The following is a 22,175-nucleotide window of genomic DNA, read 5'->3' on the forward strand; positions in this document are numbered from 1 at the left end:
TCGTCTTGTCCACTTCTTTACTGAGAACTTCCACGTGGATATTCAAGTATCATCACACTGTGCTCCTCGAAGAGGTCCATTGCCCACATACCGCTTTCCCAGACCTCCCTGCCGTTGGTCTCGTTCTTTCCCGTCCTGCCGTACTTTTAGCTACTGCCCATGAATGTTGTAGGTCCATTCTCCAGGCATCTCTCAGTCCAGACAACGTGGAAATCAATCGACTGCTTGAAGTCCTGCCCCTCGCTGCTGTCCCTCAGAGCCACCCGAGTGGGGCGGTGACGCCACAGCTGCCCACTTCGGTTGGTGTTAATGAAATCTCGTGGAACCCTCCACAGATCGGGCCTGTGGTTTTCCTTACGTGGTTTGATCGCCAGGAAGTTCCTATGAGGACACAGGTGTGGACTGACGGGGAGGAGAGAAAGCAGCAGGCACGAGAGACGAAGCCGTGTGAGTCCCCTGCCCAGCTGCTTGAGGCTGGCTTTGCATAGACCACTTTCACGTGCCCGCAGGTGCCCGCTGCAGCCACCCAGCCTGACAAGAGGCTCACGGCCAGGCTCTGGTCACACGGCCCCTCGGTGTTCCACGGCCAGGCACGGAGCCTCGCAGCAGCATGAGCTACGTCCCAGGAGAAGAGTTATCTGTGGAGGGGGCGTGGCTCCATTTTAACACCCTTAGCAGCCTTCCAAGTGCTTCGTCTACAGCTTTCAGAGGCCCTATCAGCACCTCTGTTTGCTGTGGACGCTTTGACATCATTGGCTTTGTCGGGTCACGCACACGCCAAGGGACAGTGCAGCTTGTGCTGCCCCCAGCAGTTGCTAGAGTCTTCTCTCGCTCGGGGCCTCACTCGGAACTGGCCGCCGTACACTTTGCTTAGGATAGGGCCGAGAGCAGCATACTCTGTGTCTGTGTGTCACCTTCAAAATCCAAGAAAGCCCCCCAAGCTGCGAGCCTCTTTGTATTTAAAGGCTAAATGGCGATGATGATTATAATAATGACAGCGACGATGAACCAACAGCCCTGGACTGGCTAGGACATCCATTACAGAGAGCAGGCTGGGCCCTGTAGCGGGCCCGAGGCTGCAGCCGGAGAGGCAGTGTGCTAACTGTCTCATTCTCGGCCGGGGAAGGCGCTGGTGGGCTGATGGAGGGGCACTGCCTAGGGCACAGATGTTTGCCCTTGGAACGCTAGGCTTGAAATACAGTGGGAGCTGGTTCAGAATTAGACTTTTTATCACTCATTTGAAAAGCCCCCTTCATTTGGGAGTTTACTATTTCTATACATTTTATTTATTCTTTAAGATGGTTATCATGCTTCCGTGTCTTCCTTTAGCTTATCGAGGGCTATCATTTGGGCCACTGTCTTTTCTATTTAAATGTAGAATGAATCTCTGAGTTTCAAAGTCACTTGGTAGGCATTTGGGTCATCTTATTTGGCATAGAGTAGTTGGCATTGTCTCTGGCATTTGTGGCAGGACGTGATGGAATTTAGCAAGAGTTTTTTTGTGTGTGTGTGTGTTTTATTTATTATTATTTATTTTTATTTTTATTTATTTTTTATCCTCACCTGAGGACATTTTCGTTCAGGTAGAGTGGGAGGGAGAGAGAGGAAGAGAGAGAGAGAAACATCGATGTGCAAGGGACACATCAAGTGGCTGCCACCTGCACGACCGACCAGGGACGGGGACAAACTGCAACCAAGGTACATGCCCTTAGCGGGAACCGAACCCGGGTCTCTCGGGACCGCAGGCTGGTGCTCTAACCGCTGAGCCAAACCGGCCAGGGCTATTTTGTTTTTTTAATAGCCTGCTCTCAAACCAGTCAACAAATAAATGTCACCAACCCATGAGTAACTGAATGGAGGCAGAGGCAGAGACAGCTGGGTGCAAAGGGACTTGTCACTCACATTTCTCCTGAGCCCAGACCGTCTTCTCCAGCCAGGCTTTTGCTGGTCAGCCCTACTGAACAGATGCCCTGTAGCATGGGTCCATGACACAGAACCTCCTCCGCCCCCAAATCCATACTTCCATTAGTCACCTGAATCTGAATGAACAGACTGAAAAGCTTAGATCAGATTTAAATTCAGTTCACTGCAAAACAAGACAGCTGTCCTGCGGTCACAGCATGGCTCTAGACCAGGAAGATCAAATATAAGTTTTGTGCCTTCTACAGGATGTACTAGAAAACGAGAGCGTGTTTGAAGAGTTTGGGGATGGTTCTGAAGCATCTAGATGGGCACCGGTGTTGAGCGAGTTCCTTCCTGCAGGGTTCAGCACTTTCTCTGGCTCTTGAAGGCCAATCTGTGGACATTGTTATTCCCAATTAGTACCATCCCTTCCCTAAAAGCATTGCTAAATTAAGAAAAAGGGAGGCATCGCGAATTTTATTTTATTTTTTTCCTGTGTGGGGTGTTTGATCTTGAGCCTGCAGGGAGCAAGCTGGCCCCGGATTTCTCTAAGACCATGTTTCTTTATCTCCAGTTCTTGCATGTCCAAAGACAGAACCACCCACACGTCTTTGTAGGAGAAGTGTGAATTTTAATAATTTGCAGCTCTGTGGTTGGAAAGAAAAAGGGCAGATGTAGGTCACACGTGCCAGGAGATGCTCAGGCCTTTCCATCAAACACGCGCGGAATGATTTTCAAAGAAGGCAGTGCATCGTTTCTAAGTATTCATTCTTCCCATTCTGTGACTTGTGAGAGCTTTATTATTATTTTTTTTTTACTCTATGGAACACATTTCTAGAACGTAGAGGTGATGGATCATTGGGAGCTGCCAGGACGCCATGGTGATCACTGCTGATAACCTGTAAGTTATAAATGTGAACGTCCGAGTTGTCTCTTAGTTGCTTGTTTGTTAGCGGGAAGACATGCTTAGGACAGTGAACTTAAGAGGTTTTGTTCTTGGCAGTGCCTGGACCTCAGTTGAGAGTATCATGTGACTAGGATAGAGCGTCTTCTATAGTGTAGAAAGGACGACTCTCCCACTATGAAGATTGAGCTGTGAGGCCTAAAAGGATGAAACATAGGGTGTAAAGAAAAGAAAGCCTGCCCCGGCCGGTTTGGCTCAGCAGTTAGCGCGTCGGCCCACGGACCAAGGAGTCGCAGGTTTGATTCTGGTCAAGGGCACGTACCTCAGTTGCAGTTCATCCCCGGCCTTGGTCGGGGTCGTGTAGGAGGCAACCAGTTGATGTGTCCCTCTCACATCAATGTTGCTCTTTCTCTCCCTCCCACTCTATCTGAAGATAAATAGAAAAATATCGCCAGGTGAAGATTAAAAGAATAAAAGAACCCTGGCTGGTTTGGCTCAGCAGTTAGAGCGTCGGCTTGCGGTCCAGAGAGACCCGGGTTCAGTTCCTGCTAAGGGCATGTACCTCGGTTGCAGTTTGTCCCCAGCCCTGGTTGGGTCATGCAGAAGGCAGCCACTCGATGTGTGCCTTTTACATCAGTGTTTCTCTCTTTCTCACTCTTTCTTTCTCTCCCACTCTATCTGAACAAAAAATGGAAAAATGTCCCCGGATGAGGCTAAAAAAAAAAAAGAATAAAAGAAAGCCTGGCCCTTTGATTCAAGAAGTGTGGAGAAGAGAAGAGGAGAGACACAGCGACAGGGAGACGGCAAAGGTCCGGAGTGTGTGGCCTCACTCCCCTCTTGGAGTAGGACGTCAGGTGGTGTGCGTGTGTGCCTTGCGGTGGGCAGAGCAGAACATTCAGCAGCAGGGACGGGGCCTCGGCATGGTGGGGGAGACTAGTTTTGGGGGAAGCTGCAGTCCTCTCTAGGCAAGCCTGTGTAAACATCCGCTGTGGCCCAGCAACGACTGTGGAGCCCTGGGTGGGGAACTGTCTGTGAAGTTGGGCCCCACAGACTGTGCATGGAATGCAGGGGGCCAGGGATCCCCCTATGTCCTGGTGAGAAAATGTTGAACAGCTGTGTGGACAGCTAGAACTGCTGAAGCCTAGGGTCCAGGAGGGGAGGTTGACAAAAACAAGGGCCTTGATGATGAGAGGTCTCAGCGGGGTCACGGTCAACAACTGGGTGTGCCATTTATGACAAAGGATGAAGAAGGGCGGTTACTCCTTGGTAGACATGGTCCAGACACCAGCCCAGCCCTGGTGGCAGGGCCCGGCTGACGGGCTCCGTGTGTGCTGGTCATCCTGCGTTGATTGCCGTGAGAGCGTAAAGCCTGCCCTTAGTGCCAGATGCCATCCTGGGAGGAGGAGGGAGAGGGAGGAAGGGCCTCACTGGGGCGTTGGACTTTGAACTGCCTGAACGTTTTCCAGGAGGGAAGCCTTTTAATCAGAGACTAAATGGGCAGGGTTGAGTCATTTCCCTCTGCTTTCTTCTCTTAGAGCTCTCACGTGGCCCACACCGTGGCTCCCACGTACCTGCCTCTGTCCCTGTTCGCCGCGACACCTTCCCCACTGCTACCTGAGTGACCCCAGGAAAGCACAGCTGCTGTGCCTCCAGTTGCTCACCTGTTTAGGTCCCTGCAGTGGCCCCCAGGGCCCTCAGGTGAAGTCCAAGCTCTTTAACGTGGCTTCATAGCCTCTCTCCACAACCCTGCAGCAGCTGTGCTGAGTGGTAAGTACATCTGGAGGGATGCCTGTCTGCAGTCTTCCCTCAGCCTGGACACCTGGCCAGCCTTGCCCCTCCTTCGGGCCCTGGCCCAGGCTTCGCCGGCTCCCGGGAACCTCCCCATCTCTCCTCGGTGCAGTGGCTCACAGCCATTCTTTCGGTTGCCCTTGGCACACTGTGCCTGACTGTCCTTTATTGCAAGCTGTCCCAGCCTCTACTCGGTGAGGGTGTGCCTGACTAGGAGAACCCGCTGAGGTTGGCGTACTAAAAACCCAGGGTCTGCAGCTGCTCTTTGCTTATACTGTAATTGTGGTGTTTACATATAAACTGATAATTCCAAGTTAGTACCTGATAATGATTTGCTGTCTCTGGAAGGTAAATAGTCTCCTTTTCTCATCTACTATTAGTTGTCTTAATCCCTTTTATTTTGAGAACAAATGGAACAGTAAATTTTAGCCTACCATGTTTGATCACAAATTCAGAATCAATGAAGTTTGAATTAGTGAGTTTTATTAATGTATATATTTTTTCATAGTTTTATGATCTCCCTTATAATTATGTGGTCTAGTTTCAAATACAGCCAACTGCCAACTCTTATCTTGAGGCACTTTTATTGCAGATAGAAGAAATGTATCTGACTTTTATACCTTGGAGCAAAAAGCATCGTTATCCAGGTGAAACTGAAGAGGAAATTCTCAGTAGGCTGAAGCATGTATTTTTATCGAGTGTTCATTAGGCTGTCCTCTGTGCGGGGGATCAGCGTGAAATCACCCAAAGGACGGGAAGCAGACAGGGAGGCCTCACAGGGCTCCCGCTGTGTCCAGAGCCGCAGACACAAAAGCGGGGGATTAGAGGCATGTTTCTAATTCAAGATGGCAGAGAAATGCACTGGGCTCTAATGCAGATACTGGGCTTTTGTTTCTTGTAAGTAAGCCATTGCAGAGAAAGCCAGAAAAATGTAGTCAAGGTTTATAAAGCAGGTCATTTCTTTGCCTATAATGTATAATTGGTGTATGTGTGTATATTTGTCAGAGTTCTCGAGGAAAACAAAATCAATAGGATGTGTGTGTGTATAAATACATATTTACATATAAAATAAAGATATTTATTATAAGGAATTGGCTCACATGATTCTGTAGGCTGACAGATCCCAAGATCTTCAGCTGGAGAACCAGGAGAGCCAGTGGTATAGGTCTAGTCCAAAGGCAAGCAAGCTTGAGACCCAGGAAAAGCTGATGTTTTAGTTTAGTCCAGAGGCAGGAAAACACCGATATCCTAATTTGAACATAGCAGACAGAAAGAATTCTCTTTTATTTGGGGGAGGGTCAGACTTTTGGTTCTATTCTGGCCTTCAACTGATTGGATGAGGCCCACCCACATTAGGTAGAGCAATCTGCTTTATTCAGTCTACCGGTTCATATGTTCATCTCATCCAGAAACCCTCACAGCCACACCCAGAACAATGTTTGGCCAAATATCTGGGCACCCCGTGGTACAGTCAGGCGAAACTTAAAATAAACCATCACAGTGTCTGTGAGTGATCTCAGAGTTCGGAGTCTCTGTAGTGATTCCAGTCCCTCATGCCTCCATGCACAGTGACATCAGTGAAGGCCCCCTGTGAACTCTGCTGGGCAAGCCTGGGTGTATCCAGAGGAAGAGAGCAAGAGTCTGACATGCTTCTTAGCTTTCTGTTTAGACCAGAGCTTCTCAGTCTTGGCACTATTGACATTTTGGACCAGATAATTCTTTGTTGTGTATCATGGGACACTTAGTGGCCTCTGACCTCTACCCAGTGGCATGTTCCTAGTTGTGACAACTAGAAACTTCTCCAGACATTGCTGAATGTCCCCTGGGAGGCAATATAGCCCTTGGTTGAGAAACCCTGGTTCTGACCCCCACTCTCTTGGCCATCCCCCACCGCCTTGCTGACTCCCTTCACTTTATGCTTAGGGTGTGTTTGGATGCCCATCTAATACCATTTGAAACCATCTCCCAAGACCTGCTGCCACCAGACTCTGCCAGCAGAGGCCACAGAAGCATCTCCTCCACCCTAGCCATCCTTACTTCTGAAGAAATTTACAACGTGATCCAATAGGTAAGAAATGCCATCAGATCTCTACCAATTTTCAACTTCCAGACCTGTTCTCATTCACTAGAAATAAAATCATAGTGTCACTTCTGTTTAATGGGGGAGGAGGCTTTGCCTAAAATAGCATGAGCTTATAGCCTTCCTGAGGTATCAGGAGGGTCAGTGGTTCAGATGGAGGTCACAGGGCCTGCAGGAGACCGCTGGTGCCTGGCAGTCTCAAGGTGATGGCATCCACACTATGGGAAGCCGTGTTTTTGTTTACCAGGAATGTCTTAATTTCGTCTTCATTTTTGAAGGATAACTCCTCTGGATATAGACGTCTTAAATGATGGTTCTTTCCTTGTTTCTTTGAATATGTCATCCCACTGCCTTCTGGCCTCCATGATTCCTGATGAGAAGTCAGCAGTTGATCTTATTGGGATCCCTTGTATGCAATATTTTCTCTTGTTTTCAGAATTCTCCTGCCTTTTCTTTGACCTTTGACAGTTTGACTGTGATTGGTCTAGATGTGCATCTATTTAAATTTATCGCACCTGGAGTTTGCTGAGCTTCGTGGATGAGCACATTAATGCTTTCCATCAAATTTGGGAAGTTATGCACCATAATTTATTCAGATGTTTTTCTGTTCCTGATTCTCACTCCAGTTTTTCTAGTGTGCTTGGTGGTATTCCAGAAATCTCTGAGGCTCTCTTTATTTTTTTTCCCTTTGTACCTCAGACTGGATAATCTCAATATTAAACAATCTCAAAATTTATCTTCAAGTTACCTGATTCTTTCTTGTGCCAATTCAGATACGCTGTTGAGTCTTCCTAGTGATTTTTGTTTTCATTTCAGTTATTGTACTTTTAAACCCTAGCATTTCTACTTGGTTATTTTTATAATTTTTGTCTCATTATTGATATTCTCTGATGAAACACCATTCTTATACTTTCCCTTAATTCTTTAGTCACGGTTTCCGTAGTACTTTGACCATATGGCCTTTCTCAGGGACAGTTTTTATTGACTACTTTTATTCCCCTGTGTGAGTCATTTTTCTGTTTCTTTCCACATCACAGTTTTTTGTTGAAAACTGGACATTTCAAATAATATAATGTGGTAACTCTGAAAAGTCAGATCTCACCTTCTGGGTTATTTCTGTTCGTTTGTTTAGTGACTTTTCTGGACTAACTGTGTAAGTTCAGTATTCTTTGTCATGTGTGGCCACTGAAGTTCTGCTTGGTTAGCTTAGTGGTCAGCTGACTGGACACAGAGTTCTTTAATCCCCTGAAACAGTCAGTCTCTCAGCTTTTGCCAAAGGGACTCTGTGTTTGTCTTGGAGTATGTTTTCAGTGCTCTGGCAAGTCAGTTTACACATCTGTCTTAACTCTCACTTCTTGCTTGCTCTGTGCCTGAAGGTCCATTTGGACACAAGCGATTAGAGACTTTTAGATCTTTCCTGAGCATATGTACCACTTTGAATACGCACACAGCCCTCTACATGCACATGGCCCTGTAGGATCCCAAGAATATATTGGAACTTTTGAGTGCCTCCTATGGACATTTTATTCCCCAGGGTTTCCTTTGAAGTCTTTTGATCAACATCTTGTTATCTCTAACCAGTAATTCTTCTGTTTGCCTTTTCTGGGTCCTCTTCTGTTCTTTGCGTTCTCAACTTGTTGAGCCCTGTGCACTTCCCAGACGGACATGGCTCACTCTGTGTGAGATTGTTTGTTGACTTGCAAGTCTCCCCTACTAAATTAGGATGTTCATGGAGAACAGTGATCAATATTTTTTACCTTTTATATCTGAAGATGTGTAATACACTTCCAGATGTTTATAGAACAAATGAATGTTTGCGGACTCTGTAACATAAGGGAAAGTCCTCATTTATATGATGTGTGGAGTTTACCAGGTTGCATTTAAGGTTCTCATTTGGCACTTGGAATGGTAATTCTTTCTGGATGAAACTTTCTTTGCAGCCTTCACCAATCAGGCTTGCACTTGAAGCGTAGGAGTTATTTATATTCTTGAAATGTGCTGAATGTCCTCTAGTTCCTGATGCTGGTTTGACAGGGCTGCTGGCTCTGAGTTCAGTGGAGCTGACCTTTTCAAACCAAGCCGTGTCTGCTGCTGAAAGCTTGGTATCATTTGCTGGGAGGTGAAGATTTGTTTATTGGGACAGCTGGCAGAAGATAATCTGCTTCACATTCCTCCGGGTAGCCCACCAAGTACATATGATGTGGAACTGACGTTTGCTTTTGGAAGACAAGATCCTGTTTATATGATCTAAGCTCTGGGTTAGATGATGTTTGAGCCTTTTGGGTATATTGGAATGAATTATGGACTTGGAGACTAGCAGCATGAGATGTGCCAAAGCAGAAGAGTGGGCAATAGAAAATGGGGGCACCTAGATTGGTCAGAGAAGCTTTTCTAGAGTAGAGATGGATCCCGAACTGGGGGTGTGCAGGTGATGTGACTAGAAGAGAGACCTGAAGCACACAGTGTTAGGGGGACCGCAGGTGGTTTGGCGTGACTGGCAGATAGCCGTGCTCAGGATGAGCACAAGGGCACTACTGGAGAGCTAGCCCCTATCACTCAAGCGGGAAGGGCTTAGGATCTCAAACCAGGAAGTTTTGTCTTTCCCTGTTTTAGAAAATCTCTTTAGCAAAGTGCAGTTTTTCCAGATGTCTTTACTTTGTCCTGAAAGGGAGAGGGAGGGGATACCTGGTGCAGACTGAATAATGTGCACGGATGTGGATGCCAGGAAAGGCTGGATCAGGTTGCATCAGGCATCATAATTCCTTTCTAAGTTAACAGCTGACAGGGCACAGAATTCTCAAATGATGCAGTTAGACCAATGTTTTCATTTAGCCAGAGCTAAGCCTGAGTTTCATAATAGGTCTTGTCTTCTGGCTGCAGGATAGCTTGTACAATTAGTAAAGATTTTTTTGTGATAGTTTTTAATTTTCTATCCATTTTCAGAAATGCTTATTTAAAAAGGTATTTTAGCCCTGGCCAGTTTGGCCCAGTGGTTAGAGCATTGGCCCCGGACCAAAGAGTCCCAGGTTTGGTTCCCGCTAAGGGCATGTACCTCGGTTGCGGTTTGTCCCCGGCCCCAGTTGGGGTCGTGTGGGTGGCAACTACTCGATGTGTCTCTCTCACATTGATGTTTCTCTCTCTCTCTTCCTCCCTACCTCCCTCCCGCTCTATCTGAAGATAAATGCAAAAATGTCCTCGAGTGAGGATTAAAAAAAAAGGTATTTTAATCAATATTTATGTCTTTTTCCCAAATCCTATAAACAAAGGAAGCCAAAGGAAACTAAAACATAAACTTAAATGCAAATTCTACATAGTTAAAAAAAAAGCCATGTTTTTCATCTGCCTTACTCCTAGTTCACTTGCATTTTTTTCCATTGAAAATTCCAAATTTAAACAGTCTTTATTTATGAGCTTAATTTCATCAGATGCTTCATCAGCTCCTTAAGCAACAGGGGAACGCAATAACAGGAGTTTCTTTGGGTCTCAGCAGAAGCTTCTACTGTAATTGGGGGATATATTGACTGATGGGTCTTTTAGTGTGAAATGAACAATGTCATGTCATCAGGTTTCCTGATCTTGATTTCTGCCAAAGAAATTATAATGTTGATATTCTAGCTGAGGATTTCATTCTCTCCAGTCTCTCTTATGTAGGTGGGCTGACAGACCTGCTGGAGTTTTACTGGGATTTAATGACACATGCCCTGGGGACCTTCCAGCACTAGCTATGTGGGGCTCTGGAAGCCAGTGAGGGTGAATTAATCTAGAAGCTGTAACTTTGGGGAAGGCAGAATGTACTCTGAGAAGGCCCATGGAGGAGCATTCTAGGGCATAGGCTTGAATTTATGCCAGTTCAGTTAGATCTTGTGGGTTAGCTAAGAGCTTCACATGTATAAAGCTGTAGGCAAGTTGGGATGTTAGTCCCTTAAAATTTAAATAAATGTGGGTTCATAATTCAAGTGCAAATTTGCCAACAGCGTGGACTTTAGGACTATCCTTTATTTATTTACTTATTTTTTTGTTGAAAGTATTACAGATGTCCTCCTTTTTTCCCCATTGACCCCCTCCTTCCCGCTCCCATAGGACTATCCTTTAAAAAAATTTTTTTTTTATCCTCGCCTGAGGACATTTTTGCATTCATCTTCAAATAGAGTGAGAGGGAGAGAGGGAGGAGGAGAGAGAGAGAAACATCAATGAGAGAGAGACACATCGTGCCACCCACACGACCTCAACCGGGGCCGGGGACAAACTGCAACCGAGATACGTGGCCTTAGTGGGAACCAAACCCGGGTCTCTCTGGACTGCAAGCTGACGCTCTAACTGCTGAGCCAAACCGGCCAGGGTATGGACTATCTTTTAAAAATTGTTTCATACACATGAAGGGAAAGATGTGGTCTGTGAGTTTGCTTCTTATAAGGGCCCTTTGAGCAGCAGGGTAGGGTAGAGAACAGGTCAGGAACATAGATTCAGAAGTCAAGTCTCCTCGCCTTTGGCTTGGCTCAGCCACTTACTTTCGGCAACACTGGACCACTCATTTAACTCTCTGTGTCTCAGTTTCCCTCGATGAAAGAATAGGACTATAGCCCTGACTGGTTTGGCTCAGCGGTTAGAGCGTTAGCCTGCGGTCCAGAGAGACCCGGGTTCGGTTCCCGCTAAGGGCATGTACCTCGGTTGCAGTTTGTCCCCGGCCCTGGTTGGTCGTGCGGGTGGCAGCCACTCGATGTGTCCCTTTCATGTCGATGTTTCTCTCTCTCTCTCTCTTCCTCTCTCCCTCCCACTCTATCTGTATAAAAAATGGGAAAATGTCCTCGGGTGAGGATAAAAAAAAAAAAAAAAGAATAGGACTATAATAATGATAATATGATTTTTGAGAGCGTTTGGAGCAGACCTGCCACAAGTAACACAATCCATAATAATGTTAGCCACTGTTGTTATTATTAATGAATGATCATCATCATCATCATCATCACTTAGATTGCACGTTTGCCAATGGAGATAGCATTTGCAATGATGCGATGATGAGGTAGAAATATATCTGCATTATTTAGAATCATTTTTAACTTTCTAAAAACAGTTTTTCATGTTATAGCATAGAGACAATGATAAAAGGGCTTACAGAGTGTCAGGCATTCTGTATGTATTTTATGTTACAGAAACTATATAGCAAAAAAACTGAATCCAATACAAGCTGCTACATATCCTGTTTGTTTTTCTGCAGCTGTCACACATCATGGATGCCCCAAAACTGTTATCATATTTTTCTATCTCACTGTGCATCTGGCCCTTGAGGTTCATTTATAAAATATGGACTGCTAATGGACATTTTGTCTCATGGCCCAGATTTATTTTTCAGAAATCATATTATTTTTCATTTACTTTTCCTCCCCAGTATGAAATATCTCTCTGTCTATCTATACACATATATAATTTCTGATTATAAAGTTATTAAATACTTATATAGAGGGACATGAAATCACTGTCTTAATAATTCTAACTCTCTGCACACTTTGGTCTTATTTTCCCACAGTACGCACCTGGTACTTTCAGAAAGTGATTAACATTTTTAAAGGTATGCATACCACATGTCTTTATACCAAATGTATTTTCCAAAGCACTTTTTATTAAACAATATGCTAAGGAGATATCAATGAATGTTGATATACCAAATTCTCTTCTTTCTTAAGGTGTACAGAGTATCAAACAATTTAAATTTGTTGTACAAGTTGACTTCGATACATATACTGCAATGTCTGCTTTTTATATATTATGTAATATATTTTTGTGTATTCTCTTACCTTATGATTCTTTTTGTTTTAAATATGCCTCATATGTAGAATATAAAGTTTGTTGTTATCTTTATAACCCAGTTTGTCTTTTTTTTTAAAAGTGGGTTTGTTTCATTTATAGTTATTCTAAATTACACATTTGTCTTATTCCTGTTATTTTGTGGGCTAATCCTAATATCTGGGTTATTTCAGCATATGTTATTTTTTTCTCTTGATCTTGGGTGGCTTTATCTCTATTTCTTCACATGTCTAGTAATTATTGGTTGTATAATAGACATTGTAGAAAATATACTGTAGACTCTGGTTTCTGTAGTCTTCTAAAGAGGGTTGTGTTTTCATCTTCATATGGAGCGTAATTTTACATGCTATTAGGAGGGATCTATTTCAGGTTTTGCCCTTACTCTTAGAGTGAAAAAAAAAATTTATATATTTTAAACAAATTTAAATTGTTTCTCTCTCTCTCTCTCTCTCTCTCTCTCTCTCTATATATATATATATATATATATATATATATATATTTTTTTTTTTTTAATCCTCGCCTGAGGATATGTTTCCATTTTTAAAATTTTCAGGCAGAGTGGGAGGGAGAGAGAGAGAGCGAGTAAAACATCGGTGTGAGAGAGACACATCAACTGGTTGCCTCCCACATGACCCTGACCAGGTCCGGGGACTGAACTACAACTGAGGTATGTGCCCTTGATCAGAATTGAACCCGTGACTCTTTAGTCTATGGGACAATGTTCTAACTGCTGAGCCAAACTGGCCAGGGCGGAGTGAATATTTTAATGCTGGGAAATAGTCTTTGCGCTTCATATGTGGTCCTTCTTTGGTTTTAAAATAAAAGCTTGAGGTGTTTACCAATACCGTCTAATGTGGCAGGACTCAAATTCCAGACTCTTCTTTACTGACAGGTGAAGTCTGCTCATAATTTTCAGTGTTCCACGTACTGCTTTAACTGGGCTTCTTGGAATCTCCTCCACACATACACAGTTCTGAGGTCAGCCAAGGATTCAAAGGGGGTTTATAGGTAGATTTTAGAACTCCTCTCTGGGGCTCCCTCCTTTCTGGGTCTACCCCTTCCCCCAATTTCCAGACAACCCGGAGCTGCATCCTCTGACACTTCATGAGTTCTGGTCATTTTGCATCACGCAGACTGGTGACTGTTCTCATGGAAGCAGCCTTAGAAATCTGGATGTTACCCAGTGCATATAGCTACCTTCTTTCAAGGCTCAGACCCTCTCAAACTTCTGTCTTCTTTTGGCTGCTCTCTAGTCCTTCAAGTAGATACTTTTATATTTTTTTCTAAAATTTATAGTTGTTATCTCAGGAAGGTTTGTCTGATCTAGGCTACTTCTCTATGACGAGCTCACTTGGAATAACTCAATTTTAATAGCTGTATAATATCCCAAGGAATAGGCATTCCCAAGTTTATCCAGCTATGTCTTCCTTGAGGAGAATGTGGCTTTGTGGATGCTAAGCGGCTGCCCTTCTGGAACAAATCAGCGCCCCTCGGATGCCTTTCCCCGCCGCAAGCTTGGACTTCGGTTTCCTAACTCTGCCGCGTCAGTTGTCCTTGGTCTGTGTGCTTTCTGGCTTCCCAGGATGTGTTGGCATCATTAATCTGCTTGCCTTCTCCTCTCTTGTTTCTTTGCCCCTGAGTTGTTTTTGTTTTTGTTTATTGTTTTTTTTTAATCCTCACCCGAGGATATTTTTCCATTTTTTGTTCAGATAGAGTGGGAGGGAGAGAGAGGAAGAAAGAGAGACAGAGAGACAGAGAGAGAGAGAGAGAGAGAGAGAGAGAGACACATTGACATTGACGTGAAAGTGACACATTGAGTGGCTGCCTCCTGCATGACCCAACCAGGGCCGGGGACAAACTGCAACCTAGATATATGCCCTTGGCGGGAATCCAACCCGGGTCTCTCTGAATCGCAGGTCAACGCTCTAACCGCTGAGCCAATCCGGCCAGGGCTTGGTTTATGTTTTTAATGATTTTTTAGAGTTCTTTCCCTTTTTTTTTTTTTTTTTAATCCTCACCCAAAGACATTTCTCCACCTCTTGTTCAGATAGAGTGGGAGGGAGAGAGAGGAAGAGAGAGAGAAACATCGACGTGAAAGGGACACATTGAGTGGCTGCCACCCACACGACTAACCAGGGACAGGGACAAACTGCATCCGAGGTATGCACTCCTTGCAGGAACCAAACCCGGGTCTCTCTGGACCGCAGGCCAACGCTCCAACTGCTGCCCCAAACCAGCCAAAGCTCTCATTTTTTTTTGGTAGGGTTTTGGGAGACAGCATGGAAAATGAATGTTTCCATCCAATATGGGAAACTAAAAGAATTTTTATTCAACTTAATCTTTGGCATATATAGTATTAAACATGGTATGTGCACATCCTCCCTGTTTTCTTATTAGGCCTTTTACAGTGAGTATTGCACTGAAGTCGTCCTTCACAGTTTGAAGGCTCATGGGCTTATCCCATCTAGGAGCATGTCCACTCACAAAGGTGGGAGTGGCTGATGCTTTGCATGTTAATTTCTTTCCCTGTCATTCTTTCTAATGCCTTTTTGTGGGCACAGACTATTCCATTGTGGATGTATCACAAACTAGCCAATTATATTTTTGGACTTTCTGTTTATTTCTAATATTCTTCTATAATAAAGAATACTAAGATGAACATCCTTATACATATATCCTTGCACATTTTTCCAATTTCTTGAAGAAAACTCTTAGATTGAAATGACTGAGCCCATGTTTAGGCATATTTGATTATTACTGCCAGATTGACATATAAAATATTTACACTTACAGTCTTCCTACTAATATATATGTGTGTCTGTGTTCCCCAAATCTTATTAAACAAAAATTGCAACTTATTACATAATTAGCAGTGCTTTGGTTACTAGTGATATGGGATATTTTAATTAAATTATGTTTTAGACATTGATAGTTACTGAATTGCTTTTTTTCTAAGGTCTTTATAATTTTATCTTTTAGAGAATTTTATGTATTTCTTAGCAATTTAAAAGGACACTTAATATATTAAAATAATCATCTGTCCTGTTTTCTCCTCATTTGTCACTTGCCTTTTAATTTTATTAATTATCTTTTTTAGCTGTGTGAACTTTCTTATTTTATGCAGTAAAAGGTTGGGTGTTATTTTTATTAAAAACCATTTTTTTTAACCTTTATTGATTTTAGAGAGAGAGGAAGGGAGAGGGAGAGAGCTAGAAACATCAATGAGAGAGAACATTGATTGGCCGCCTCTTGCATGCCCCCCCCACTGGGGATCGGGCCCACAACCTGGGCAGGTGCCCTGACTAGGAATCGAACCAGTGACTTCTTGGTACATGGGTCGACACTCAACCCTTGAGCCACACCGATTGGACTTGGTGTTATTTTTAGATTATCCCTCAGGTTTGAATAAACTATTACTTACTCTCAATCCCTTTATGAGAAGACCAAATACTGAAAAGATGGCACTTCTTCCCTAAACTAATTAATAAATTTTTCACTCAATAAAAAATTTATTTGATTTTTTTTTTACTCCTAACTTGGTAAAATGATTTAAAGTTCATGTGGGGACATAAATGGATAATGTTAACCACACAAATTTGAAAGGAAAAATACCGAGAGGTGATTTGCAATCCTCGGTTTTAAAGTGTATTGTTGGCATGAGGTCAGCTAGTAGATCACCAGTGTAGGACAGATCAGGACAAAACGTCCTGAGAAAGACATGTGTGTGTGTGTGTGTGTGTGTGTGTGTCTGTCTATTCATGGGCCATTCAAGTCAGATTGGTCAATAAATGGTATCGGGGTAGTTGGCCAACATGTCAGGTTAGTGAGAGGTTTAAGGACCATTTGTTAGTGAGTTAAAGAAACCGAAGTGATAAAAAGAAACAAAAAGCAAAAAGGAAAATGTATGGCAGAGGTGAAAGGGCACTTGGTGGCGTTCCAAGGCAGCATTGCAGCAGACCACCAAGGTCAGCGAGCCGAGTGTTAATGTCATTCCCCGGCGAGTGACTCTGACATCTCGCATTGGTGCAGTGAGCTGTGCTCAGTGTGTGACCATGACTGCTTTGGACTGCTCCTGTGGAGCACCCTGAAGGTGAGGGAGTGAAGGTCATGAGCACCACTTGCTCCAAAGAATAGTCACCGTGAATGTATATGTCATGTGTGTTTTTTCTCCTTCCTAGGCCACGCCCTACCCGCTAGGGCCCCCAACCAAGTGCCTTGAATGGGAGAGTCCTAATGTTTAGATTCCTTTGTAGAAATAAGAAGTTTCTGTTTAGTTCTAGTCAAGATTGAGCCATGGTCAAAGAGGGAAGCCCCAGCAGTACTTACCCTTTATCACTTTTAGGACTGCAGATGTTCCAAGTTAATCTTTTTATTTTTCTCCCTATATTAGGTGCAACACACACACACACACACACACACACACACACACACACAGTCTCTCTCTCTCTCTCTCTCTCTCTCTCTCTCTCTCTCTGTTACTGTGGATTTGTGAAGATCCCATTCAACCTTTTGTGTTCTAGGTGCCTATCCAGAAGGTTGCTTGTGTAGGCATTGACCTTTCCTGATGAAACTTCATGTACATATTTAATATTCTTGAAATTCTATTTTTTTTAAAAATTTGCACCCTGGCCAGTTTGACTCAGTGGTTAGAGCGCCGGCCTGTGGTCCGGAGAGACCTGGGTTCGGTTCCCGCTAAGGGCACGTACCTCGATTGCAGTGTGTCCCTGGCCCTGGTTGTGTTGTGTGGGTGACAACCACTCGATGTGTCCCTTTCACATCGATGTTTCTCTCTCTCTTTCCCCCTCCCACTCTGTCTGAGCAAAATGTCAAAAATGTCCTTGGGTGAGGATAAAAAAAAATTGCAACCAGTTTTCTCAAGAAGTGTCTATATCCTCCTCATGTTAGTTATTCGAGCCAGAAATAGTGTGGACAATTCTACCTTTGTTTTGGTCTTCTAACTTTTTTTTATTGATTTCAGAGAGCGGAAGGGAGGGAGGGGCGAGGAGAGAGAGAGGGAGGTATCTGTAGACAAATACAGTTGGGAAATAGCGGGTTAAACAAACTCAAACTGGTTCGAAGGCCCTCCTAGGCTGCTCCGCATTTGCGTGCCTCCCCAAGAACAGTGTGGTTTGAAGCATTCCTCAAATGCATCCAATTGCAGGCTCCCCTCTCTCGCACCACTGATGGGGACAGTAACCCAAGAAATACACATTAGGGAAACGGTGATATAATTAAATCTTGAAGTTGTATTAATTTTCTCATTACTTGGTTATAAAAGGTGTTCTCTCTGCTACCATCTTGGCCGGGTATAAAGCAGAGCAGTCCGGAGGCAAGGGCACTGATCTGGGGGGAGGAGCGCCTGCCCGGCTTTTGTCTGGGAAACCGCTCCTCCTGGGCTCACAGTTTGTCGTCTTCCCGTGGAAGAATCGTCCCCAGGTGACCTCTGACGCATGGACACTGAGGCCTCTCCGGCTCTAAGGTGCTCTTTCTCTTGCTGCACAGGGAATCTAATTGTGTTTATCACAGAAAAAAAGAAGAAGCTTTCACCATTTTCCAAAAAAAAGCTTTCCTCGTTATTCTCTGACTGGTCCATTTAGAGCTGCTGTGTTTATTTCTTTACAGAAACCACTCATCTCTCTTGGGCTCTGATTCGTCCTCTTAGATTCGATGTGATCAAAGCTGCCACTTCAGTCTTTTACTAACTGGGCATCTTAGAATCCCATTTAGAATTCTCAGAAGCCAAACGCCAGTCAAGTAAAGTGAAGGTGCCACCTTCTGGGAAACTCCAAAGTGCCAGCATCACCGTTAGGGGGGTGTTTTAAGGAAGACGTCAGCCTGCATTTTCACTGTGCCCTATAATCTGTTCCTTCCTCCCCTTCAGAGACTAGAAGATGATCATTTATGAAGCTTCCCTCTTACCACTGAGGAGTCTTCTACTTTACTTCTGTGGCCCAGCAGGTGCACTGGGTTCTCTCCCTGTCCCCCCCTCCACCTCCACCTCCCATAGCACTTGGGCGAAGTGAACCAAAGATTTGCTTTTGACAAATAGCATGACTGGCATAAAAAAAAGTTTTAATAGTTGAGATTTTTGTTGTGATTTGTTGGTTAAATCTTGAGATTAGTTTGCATCATACCGTCATGAGACTTGTAATTACTTAACTAAAGACATTTCAGGACTGAGACTGTTCTGTTCTCTGGGATCATTGCCCTTATTTGCAGACTAAAGCAGCAGATTACCTTCATCTGAATAGCAACCAAAGAATGGAATCTCCTGTTCTTGCTGTCACATGCTAGAAAGAGGGGGCAGGAATTCTGGACCTCAAGTTTGAAAATCCGAGGGCCAGACTGAGACACACTCAGACCCTAGCTGTTATTTGCCGTTTGTCTCACTCAGAAATGTAACCATGAGCCTGCGTTTTCTCGTATGTACGTGGCGGCAATGGAAGTGATCGCAGTGATTGCCTATAGATCTTGTGGGATCTTCCACACACACACACACACACACACACACACACACACACACACACACAGCTAGAGCATTTGGAACATAGTAGGTGTTCAGCCAATAATGGTAGATCAAAATTATTACCACCATTTTTGTTATCATTCTCAGATATTCCTTGAATGGCGTTTCCTGTTTTTGCTTTAACTATCATGTCTCCATCATAATGTCAAATATTTTGCTTTAATTATACTGAAATTAGATGGTTTTTGTTTAGTGTTGGGTTTGTTATACTTTATATGCTTTTGAAAGATACCTTACAGACAAAAGTACATGTAATATGAAAGTTTTAATGATAGAAATAATAATAATAAGCAACAGCAGTACCACTGTCTTGCTAATGAGACAGAACTTCATTGATAGTTCTCAAGTCCCTACATGATTGTCCCCAATCAGATCCTCTCTGTCCTCTCAGAGGTCCCCTTTTGTTCTTTATAGTTGTACCACATTTATTCCTAAAATGTATATATTCTTTGGCTTTTTGTGCTTTTGAGCTTCATATAAAAGGGATCATACTGTATGCATACTGTACATGTAGGTGCGGGTGGCATGCTTCTCTTCTGTCTCCACATTATGCTTTTAAGACTCATCCATGATGATGAATAAACCTACAGTATGTTCTTTTTCACTGCACTAGAGTATTCCATTGTATGGAACAAATACACACTATTTATCCTTCTTCCTGTTTATGGATGTTTGAGGTCATTTCTAGGTTTCATTTAGGATGTTTAATTTGTGCTGTTTTGAATGTGACTGCTCTTGATATTCTTGTGCTAGATTGAACTGTGTAAAATAGGCATTTTTGCAGGTGAAAATAATACAAACTTAGAAATTTCATGTAGTTCAACCCAACTGGTGCATGTTTGCAAGATCATATCTGAGGAATACACCTTGGTGTGGCAGAAACGCTCGTTTGTAGGGTAGATGCATCTTCAGCTTCGAAAATGACACTTAATTGTGTTACGGAGACATTCTACCCATTTCTACTATACGGGAGTTTCCATTTTCCCACCTTCTGTCCACACTTGATGAGGACTTTTTCTTTTGGTGGGTGTGCAATGTGGTTTTAATGTGCCATTCTGTAACTACCAGTGAAATTAAGCATCTTTTCCTATGGCATAAGTTTCCTCTGTATAAGGACATGAAAGCGGCTTTGGCCCTGGGTAATGGGTAGAGGCTAGATAGCTTTGAGGAACATGCTACAAAAAGCCTAGATAACCTTGAAGGCCCTATGGATGTTAAAGGTAATTATGCTGAGGGCTTAAGAAGACAAGGAGAGCTGTAGAGAAAGGGTCTATCAACTTAGAGAAATCATATCATCATACACAGCATGTTGGTAGAAGTACGAATGTTAAAGCTGGGTTTGGTGTTGGAATCTGGAGGAGAGGCAATCCTTGTATAAAGTGGCAAAGAACTTGGCTAAGTTGTGTTCTACTGTTTTGTGGAAGGTAGAACTTGAGAGATGAAATTGAATATTTAGCTGAGGAGATTTCTAAATAAAGTGTTGAAGGCACGGTCTGGCTTCTCCTCACTGCTTATAGTAAAATGTGAGAGCAGAGAGATAAATTGAAGGAGGACTTGTTAAGCAAAAAGCAACCAGAACATGAAGATTTGGAAAATTCTCAGTCTATCCATATTGCAAAAAATGAGAAAGCCTCTCTGGAGAGAACATCAAGGATGTGGCTGGACAACCACTTGCTAAAGAGATTGTACGTGTGACTCAGGGATCCAACCAACCATGTCAGCAGAAACCAGGAATAGAGATTCAGTTACCCAGGAAAGATCTGCAGAGGAACCTCTTGTATGGTGCCTTGGCCCCCCCGTGAATTGCTTTGGAAGTTGCTTTTGAGAACTTACTTGAACAGAAACACTGCCAGCTTAGACCAAATAGAGACAGGATGAAGTGAAGGCAGGCTGTTGGGCTTCTGAGATTCTATAGGATGGGCCAAAAGAGCAATCTGGCTACAAATGTGTTATTTTGCAAGAAAAGGGAAGAATGATCCTAAAAGCAATTCAGGGCTCTGTAGGGCTGCCACGCCACCATGGCCTGGGGGTGGTGTGGTTCTCTCCTCCTCGTTTACAGAGGGTGGGGCCACCTGCTGGATTTCAGCAGGCCAAGCCACTGTGGCTACACCCAGGGCCAAGGGGATGGGACAGCCACCCCATGTGGGCTCAGGAGGCAGGGCCATCTGGTGGGCACAGAAGACAGAGCATGAAGCCAAAGAGGACTTGCTTTGCCTTCAGGCTTGCTTGAGACCCAATACCCCTTTCTTCTTTCCAATTTCTCCCATCTAGAATGGGAGTGTGTGTTCAGTGCTGTCCCACCTATTGCATTTTGGAAGCAGATCACTTCTTACCTGTTTTCATAGGCTCACCACTGGAAAAGAATTTTCCTTAAATGAATCATGGCTCAAGACTCCCCTATATTTAATTTAGATGAGATTTTGGACTTTGAATTGATGCTGGTATAGGGTAAGACTTTTGTGGCTGTTGGGATGGGGTGAATGTATTTTGCATGTGCGAAGGATGTGAATTAGGGGGGGAGGCAAAAATGGAGTGTTATGGGCTATGTTGGGTGGCCCCCAAAATCCATATGTTAAAGTCCTAATCCCACTACTTCAGATTGCGATTGTATTTGGAGATAGAATATTTAAAGAGGCATTTCAGTTGAAATGAGGTTAGAGTAGACCCTAATCCAGTATGACTGATACTTTTAGAAGAAGAAATTTAGACACAGACACGTACAGAGAGAAGACCAGATGAAGACGCAGGGAGAATGCCCACCTATAAGCCAAGGAGAGAGGCTTCAGAAGAAACCGGTCCTGCCAACATCTTGACCCCAGATTTCTAGCTTTCAGAACTGTGAGAAAATAAATTTCTGTTGTTCAAGACACCCAGTCTGTGGTAACAGCCCTAGCAAACCAATATACCTGCACACATGCCAATGCCACTCTGTCTTGATTAATGTAGCTTTATAGTAAACACATCCAGTATTGAGTAGAGGTTGTGAGAGTGCACATTTCTCTCCCTTTTCCTGCTCTTAGGGGAAAGCATTGTCTTTTCTCATTGAATATGATACTAATTGTAGATTTTGTGTTTTTTTTTAAATGATCTTTATATGATTGAGGAAGTTTTCTTTAGTCTATGTTTGCAGAGAGATTCTATTATCAATGGGTAATGAATTTCGTCAGATGCTT

General features: G+C 43.6%; 1 non-coding gene across 1 annotated transcript; it reads right to left on the reverse strand.

Annotated features, from left to right (window-relative positions):
- Positions 1-2,395: 2,395 nt before the first annotated feature.
- On the reverse strand, positions 2,396-2,524 carry LOC118633653. The gene has a single exon (XR_004960211.1). It is a non-coding gene; the product is annotated as a small nucleolar RNA SNORA38 (small nucleolar RNA).
- Between the last annotated feature and the right edge of the window lie 19,651 nt (positions 2,525-22,175).

This window comes from Molossus molossus, unplaced genomic scaffold, assembly GCF_014108415.1.
Source record: "Molossus molossus isolate mMolMol1 unplaced genomic scaffold, mMolMol1.p scaffold_m16_p_18, whole genome shotgun sequence".
Classification (NCBI taxonomy): Eukaryota; Metazoa; Chordata; class Mammalia; order Chiroptera; family Molossidae; genus Molossus; species Molossus molossus.